At 55.6% G+C, this 8,001-nt stretch overlaps 1 long non-coding RNA gene across 1 annotated transcript; it reads right to left on the minus strand.

Annotated features, from left to right (window-relative positions):
• Positions 1-1,592: 1,592 nt before the first annotated feature.
• On the minus strand, positions 1,593-5,605 carry LOC123379360. The gene is made up of 3 exons (XR_006583748.1): positions 2,902-5,605; positions 2,576-2,674; positions 1,593-1,899 (listed from the first exon to the last, which is right to left on the minus strand). It is a non-coding gene; the product is annotated as an uncharacterized LOC123379360 (long non-coding RNA).
• Between the last annotated feature and the right edge of the window lie 2,396 nt (positions 5,606-8,001).

Genomic DNA, 8,001 nt, shown 5'->3' on the forward strand with positions numbered 1-8,001 from the left:
ATGTTATTATCAGTCCCTTATTATCACATAAATAATAGTAACCACAAAATCAGCTGTGTACAGATATACTAGGCCAACTTCTTCCCTCCAACCAACCACAGGCCATTGGCTCCGACCCCTTTCATGGTCGCTGTATCCCTGTGGGACTCTGTCCAGATCCGCAGCACCCATTTATGAGGGCAACTGAAAGAAACGGCACGATGCTGAGTGTAGGGGAGGAATTGCTTCCCGGGCCCTGAAGGTCTGGGTCCTCTGAGGACAGACGTGTGCATCGTCTCCTGGTTGCCATGGTCAAGCCCCATGTCTCTGACCCGTACTCAGCTGTGCCTGCGGTGACTCACTGGGACGTTTGGACATTTCTGTACCCGTTTCTTTCCCTTGGGTCTTCCTTGTGATTCTCAGAATTTATGCCGCTTCCATTCTCCCCCATCACACCAGCTACCCGGAACCACACACCGCTCCCAGAACATTCCATACCCTTTTGCATCTCCGGCTCCCTTGCCTGGAGAACCTTTCCCTCCATTTCCCACCTGAGGAAATTGGATGCTCCGAGGCCCGCCTTGAGCCCAGGTCTGTCTGCCCTGACTGAGCATGGATGGGACACAGGCTCTGGACCCACTTCCTCAGGCAGTACTACGTGCCCAGCTCAGCACGCCGGCCTGTGTGATCTCAATCTTCATTCACATCACCCTCAAGGTGGGCTTTATTATCTCTATTTTCCAGCTAGGGCCCAGGGAGGAGAACTGACTTGCTCCAAGTTGCACATCTAGAAAGTGCCAGAGCCCAGGTGGAGACGCATGTCTGGCCAACCCCAAGCGCTAGGCTGCGGATACAGCCCCAGGCTGCCTCCTTTCCACTTTCGGGTCACGCGGATCCAGATGGTTCCTCCCCTAAAAGCAGCAGGGTATGGTGCCCGTGAATTCCCACTCTATTTGTCATTGATCCAGGCCTCGGGCCTGAAAGTTCACAGCTTTGCCACACAAGCCCAGGCACATGTGGACGTGGGAAGACACTGCTCCAACACATCCTTGTGGACACTTGCGAGTTTTGCAAGAGGTTAGTGAGCACATCCAGCACATCCATTGTACTCCAAATCTGTGTCCACACCCCAGGCCCACGTACTGAGCCCCGATCCATATATCCGGCTGCCTCCTGGACCCTTGCCCTTGGATGCCCCATGGGGTCCTCAGACTCAGCGAGCCCAGATGGGTCCGGGGTGAGTGGGGCAGGAGACGGACCCAACCTAGAGGCTGGGTTCTGACTCCTGCTTCTGAAAGCCTTTTCCCTACAAACTCTAGAAATATTTGATCAAAACCAGGGACAAGCACATATTTGAACAAGCAGGGACATCCCCAGGGAGTGGAGAAGAAATGACAAATTGGGTGATAAGCAAGGGCCAATTGGGCTGGGAGCGAGGCTGTGGATTCCAGTGACCCTACGACTCGGGCTTCCCCCTCTCAACAGGGACAGATGAGGTCTTGTGCCCACGGGACCCCAGGAGTTGGGTATTCAGTCCCCACACAGAGCTGGGATTTTTGAAGTGCTATGTCTCCAGTGAAAGAGTGTATTAGAAACAGATTCAACTGGGAGGACGTAGGGGACGGAAAGGAATCTTGTCTGTCTCTGGACTCCGGGTAGAGCTATAATAACACAGAGTTCTCCTGGGAATTTGTAAACACGGGCCGGCACCTTCCCAGGTCGTAATAGTTTTAATTCACCTTGTAAGTTTGATTTCTGGAAAGAGATGCCAAGGAACTAAGTCATGGTTGGATCCAGCTTGATGGTACTTCTGGAGCCTCTGAAAAAGCCAATCCAGAATAATTCAGTATGCCCACATCCTCCGCTCAGGCTATACGAGATTCCCGCAGAGAAGGCCCCGACGAAGAGGAGCTTGCAAACCTAAAGTCCAAAAGAAATGGAATATCCTACGTGAGAGGAAGCAGACAAAAATAGAAAGATTAATTCCAAGAACCTCAAGTAATAGAATGATTCCAGGGGGAAACTCTAATGCGAACATGCTTAAAATAAAGATATGACAGAAAGAATCTACAGATGAGGTTCCCTCATCTGCAAACTGGAGACAATAGGGCGGTTTGCTAACGGGTCCTCTAGCGCATTCCATGGAGGGGCTTCCGGGGGGATTAGCACAGTGAGCCCCGTGGGGGAGGAGGCTGCTGTTACCATTGTCACAGCCCTCTGTGCCAGGCGCCCTGCCAGCCTGCGAGACAGGTGGCGCTGCCATCGTCACTTTACTGATGACGACACAGGCTCAGCGGGGAGAACCTTCCTGGGGTCACGCGGCTGGGAACGGCCGACCCTGGACACAAACTCGGGTCCTCTGACCCTGAAGCCACTGGTGGACTGTGATTCTGCATAGCTGACCTCGCCTTTCTGGGCCTCGATTTCCTGATCTGCGCATTGTGGGTGCACCGGGGGGTCGTGGCTGGGATGAAGCATGGAAGCCCTCAACACCGTGCCCTCCACCGGGTGACCGGCCAGTGGGTGCTGTTATCGCCTGCGCCATACGGACAAGGAGCCCGAGGCTTAGACAGGCCAAGGGCTGGCAGGGCCTCACCTATCTGTGCGAACCTTGTAGACATCAGGTCCTGGGCTGGATCGTGAGCTCCGGGAGGGAGGACTTGTCTGTTTCACTGACTTCTATCTGGGGCCAGGCCTGGGGAATGAATGAATGAACAAATAATGAATGAATGAATGAATGAATGAATGAAGTATTTGTGAGTCCTATTCCCATTATTTCCATAAGAATGTTCTTCATGCCCAGGGGTTTCCCCAACAGGAAGTGGCTCTGAGAAGCCTTGTGGCCACAGACACAGACAAGCCTTCCTTCAGGACAAAGGAGGCCACCTGACACCCAGCCCTATTCTTACCTTTCCCACTTACCGCTGCCTGACACATTCTGTATCTTCATCCCTTATGATCTGTGTTCCCCAGCCCGTCACCGTCTCCATGGGGTCAGGGACTTTGTTCATTGCTGGGTCTCATGGTTGGTGCTCAGTGACATCCGTTGGGCTGTTGAAGCGGTGTCACTGCTCTGAGTCTCAATTTCCCCCGTGTGCCCAGCGGGGAGATAGCATCCCCCTACAGTCACTGTGGGGACGTAACGAGACCGCCCGTCTGGTCCTTACTGTGGGGCAACGCATGGAGGACGAGTGACGGCCTTCCCCACTTTGCAACCAGGGTCCTCGTGTAAGAAACGGATTCTACGGACAATGCGGGGCGAGCGTCTTCTTCTTTTTTTTTTTTTTTTCCTCTTTTCTTCTTTGGTGATAAAGCTTTCTGCAGTCAAGCTTTGTTTTGTCAGGAGAATAAGAGATTATCACACTGGCTGAAGCAGTCCACTGAGGACATTTCCAAGGGGACCAAGAGGCGAGAAGCGTCTCTCCCAGCACGCCCCCTGCTTTATCTCTGCTCCTCACACAGTCAATGACAGCGGCGACCCGTCTGGAATGTTCCCAGGGCCCCACGTTGCACCCACATTCTTGCACTTACACCTGTGAGAGAGACGCCCCCTCCCGCTCCAGAGATGGGGAGTCGGAGGTCTGGAAGGTGAAGTGCAACCTACCCACGGATGTGGCCGAGCTCACACTCAAACCCAGGTCTGCTTGACTCTGAAGCCCTGTTCATTGTTCCTTAAATACTCAGAACCCCCTACTCACTTAGCTATTGAAGGATTGGCTCTAACCAGGGGTTAATGCATCATATGAAAAGGATATTTTAAAATGTCCATGTTTAATTATTGATCTTTTTCATAGGAGCCACCTCTATTTTCCTTCTCGTTTTAGAACTTCTTCCTTGATCTCTAAGAGTGGTTCGTTAATGCTTAGGGACGATTTGAAGAACGGAGCAAACCAGAAGCAAACCATGCAGCTGCCTGTCTGGTTGCTGGTGTCCTTGAGGGTGTCCTTGGCTGCCTTGGGAAGGTGAGCAGGGATCCCTCGATCCAGTTCCTGGTGACCCTGCTGGGGCTGCCCCCTGGGGGTCTGGACTTGCTCCGGGAGAGCAGAGGGGGTGCAGACGAGTCTGAGCCAGGCTGGTCCTGCCGGGCAGAGCCGGGCAGGTGCCCAGCAGGGATGGTCACTGGATCTCCCTGCCCGACACCATCAACTGAGATGGGAGGCAGGAAAGTCCTGGAACTGGTGGAGGGTCCTACGGTGATGGACCCCAAGCTAACTCATGGTCATGTGATTCCCTGGGCACCCCAGGGGTCACCTCCAGGTTCCTGAGCCCCTGGATAAGCCGACTCAGCCTGGCTACACAGCACTGACTGTGGGCTCTCGTGTCTGCTCCTTGGTGCTTTGGGGATGGAGTCCACAATCTGCAAGGTGCTCAGGCCCTTTGTGATCAGCTCCCACCTCCCTCTTAGGCTGGTCTTACCCCCCCTCGCCCCCCGCCCCCCACGGCTAATTGGAGGAGGGGGTTGGCTGTTGCCTCACCCAAACGGTTGGAGGGTCAGACACAGACAAGGGCTGTCCTTTACATCTGAAGGTGGGACCCAGTTAGGTGTGGTTTCCAACGCTTCGGAGAGAAGACAGCCCGAGTGAGCTGGGCTACTTAGGAAGGCAGACTTCTGGAAGCAGGCAGAAAGTCCCGGCTCACAGGTGCCAATAGCCCTCAGGCCACAGGAGCAGCAGGGTCGAAGTGAATTTTCTGGCCGGGAGTCACCGTCCAGGTCTTCCAGACCCACGAGCTGACCCCAGTCACTGGCAGGTTCGGGCAGTGGAGACAGGAGACGAGATGCCGCCTCGGGCGCTCTTCCTCAGGGCAGAGCCCCTGGGCCCCTGGTCAGAGCCCTGGCGCTCGCGTCCCGCACAGTCACGCGGTCGTCCCGTGCTGTCCCTCCGTCTCAGGCCCCGGATGTTAGAAGGAGAGGGGCGCACGGGGGTGCGGGGTGGGGCAGAGGGGCTCAGACGCGAGACTGCGGAGAAGTAAAGGGAAGCAGTGACACCTGGAGAGACTCAGACAGGCTCCCTGAGGACAGCGGGGAGGGGCCGTCTGCTTATCAAACCTCCTTGTCCTGAAAGGGACTCCAGGCAGCTTATAAAGCCGCTGTGCGGTGGGATCCGGCCGGCCCTCCCACCAGCGTTTGCTGAGCACCTGCTGTGTGCTGAGCACCTGCTATGCGCAGACGGGTCCAGCCCTCCGTCTGGTGGGGGAGAAGCGCAGGTCAGGAGGAGCCCCCGTTTCTCTGCTGAGGACGAGCCCCCGCCGGGGGTCAGGGGGGCGGTGACTGACTCTGACCCTGACCCGGGTCTCCGGTGAGAGTGCCCGGGCCCCCAGGAGGGTGGGGATTTGGAAAACCCTCTCCACCTCACGGGACAGGTGAGCGAGGCCCAGGTGGGGGCGTGACTTGCCTGCCGTCCTGGACCCAGGTCCCCCCAAACCTGAGTCCACAGCATCACCCGGCCCGGGGGTCTCGGGACCGTCACGGCGCCGCCTCTCCTCATCCCCAGGCCGCTCAGCAAAGTCTCCCACGCTGACATTAACGACACCTCCCGGAGGTTAATTTGTAAGGAGACAGTGAAAATGTTATTTAAGCAGCGATTATTAAAGTCATGCCGGGGGGTTGCTACATAATAGGTACTTCTCTGTGACCTCATTGTGAGGACAGTGTAGCAGTTTGCATTTCGCCCTGGGCACCGAAGCCACTTAGTCCCAGAGAGTGGCCCGCCCCGTGGCATCATCGATAATACTGGCTTAATAATGTTTTCATTAAACCCAAACCGAAGTCACTTTAGGACGCTTCTGGAAGAGGAACGCGCTGGTTTCCCTGGCCCCAGTGCCTGAGCGGACACCCCTTCCTCAGCGCGGGGGGTTTTCTGCTCTCCAGACCACTCCCTCTCCCGTGCAGCCGGGACGCCTGGAGCCCCGTGTCCCCTGACACACGCAGACGCCTCATCTACTCGTTTCTTGTATTTCCCATCGCTCATCCCTTCGCTCACCTTTCAGGGTTTTCTCGTTCCTGTGTTGTGCTAATTCGTTCCTTGCTTCGCTCTGCGGTCCGCTCATCCCGACTGCCACCGCGTGTCCTCTCCGTCCCTCCTTCCTTCCACCGCCCGCCCGTGCACTTAGCTCTTCAAGGTCACAGGGGGCCTCCTTCCTCCTCCTCACCTGCCTCCTGTTGGCTCCTTCCTTCACTCGTTCCTGAACGTGCTCACTCGTGTGTCTGCTCCCCAGCTCATGCGGTTTCTACTCGACCCGTTCATCCACGCATCGTCTGACAAAACCAGCTTCCCTGGTGGTGTGGTCTGTGTGTCGGGTGTCTGTCCGGTGTTCTTCCCACCTTGCCTCCCCCACCAGCATGCTCTGGGCATCGCAGTGAAAAGGGCCCTGTTCTTTGGGGGGGGGGGGCGCTTCTTATTCTGGCGTGATAGCGGAAAACACACACGGAAGGAGGCACACGCCTGCTGAGCAGAGCACCGAGAGCTCCCAATAGCTGAGCTCCCGGTGCCAGCACCCACCCCCGGGTGCCCCTGGGTCCGTCGCCATGTCTCAGGCATCGTTTGAGTTTGGGTCCCCTGTTGTCAGAACCTTCGACAAGGCTTTGATACCCGTAATTCAGCTGGGGGAGAAGGAAACACCCGAGGGCAGTGGGGAAGGGAGGCAGGGAGAGCAAGCCCTCCGATGAGGCCGTTATCAACTCAGTGACTATGGTGGGGCTCAAGCCCAGATCAGATGGGGAACAGAAGACAGTGTCAACCACACAAGGCCCAGAGTTATCCACCAGAATGGCAGAAGATGAGTAATTTTTTTAAGTTTATTTTGAGAGAGAGAGAGAGAGAATGAATGGGGAGGGACAGAGAGAGAGGGAGACAGAGAATCCCAAGCAGGCTCCAAGCCGTCAAGGGGCAGAGCTCAACGCGGGGCTCGAACTCACAAAGCGTGAGATCATGACCTGAGCCGAAGCTGGACGCTTAATCCCCTGAGCCACCCAGGTGCCCCAAGGCACGTCTTTAAACCAGCACGTTCCTTGGGGCCACCCTTCCCAGCATCCTCCACTCCCTGCTCATTTAGGGTCCTCCTGCACACCCGGGCCTCACTCGGACTTACTGTCACATTCCACCCAGAAGGATCCTTTGACGCCAGTTGGCCCAATGGCTGTGTTTTACATGTTGGGGAAACTGAGGCCAGAGAGGGGGAAGCAACGGGTTCCAGATCACTCAGTAGGCTGCGGGATGGCCCAACCCCCCACTCAGGGCCTCACTTCCTCTCTGAATCCAGAGAATTCTGCCAGAAACACTCTTGGAGAACAGAGCCAAGGAAGGGGAGTGTCCGCCTTTGAAAAGCCAGAGACTGATTTGCCCTGGGGCCACTTCTGCTGTTTAGAGCCTCCGTCCCCCAAACGTACACACTCAAGAGCCACATTCGTGTTTCTAGGGTGGATGCAAGTCTCACTTCAGAAGAAACGCATGTGACTACAGCATGCTATTGATGTAACTATAGCCAGTGAGAATCCCATCTGGAGAATATATTGCAGGAGGAAAGGGTTTGACCCGGGAGAATTCCATCACTTATCCATGTACTTTGCTGCCTAAAAAACATACTTCATCGAAATGGAGAAAGGACATTTGAACCTTTGAAGGTTACCCTTCCTTTTCAAAACGGTCTGGGTATGGGTCCCGTGGCCACACGCTGACCCTGTGAAAGGTGAGGGTTCGTCACTTGTCGAATCTGGCCCTCTTATCGCTCTCCATTGCTACCAAATCCTTACCCTCCCGCACAAGTCCCATCCTGGCACAAGGGACTTACCTCCTGCGCAAAAGACTCCTTCTTGCAACTTATCGTCTACAAATTTTCCTTGCAGCCTAGGAGTCTCTTTTCCTCTCCTTGGAGAGACTGGACACAGTTCGTGGGCCCGGAGACCTGAGGCTGGGCAACCAAGGATTCCGTTTCGGATACTCTGCTCTACCCATGAGCTACTAATAATAGTTACCATCTCCCGAGCTCCTGGCCTGTGCCAGGCGCTGTCCCCGGTGCCAGAAA

This window comes from Felis catus, chromosome C1 (assembly GCF_018350175.1).
Source record: "Felis catus isolate Fca126 chromosome C1, F.catus_Fca126_mat1.0, whole genome shotgun sequence".
Taxonomy (NCBI): Eukaryota; Metazoa; Chordata; class Mammalia; order Carnivora; family Felidae; genus Felis; species Felis catus.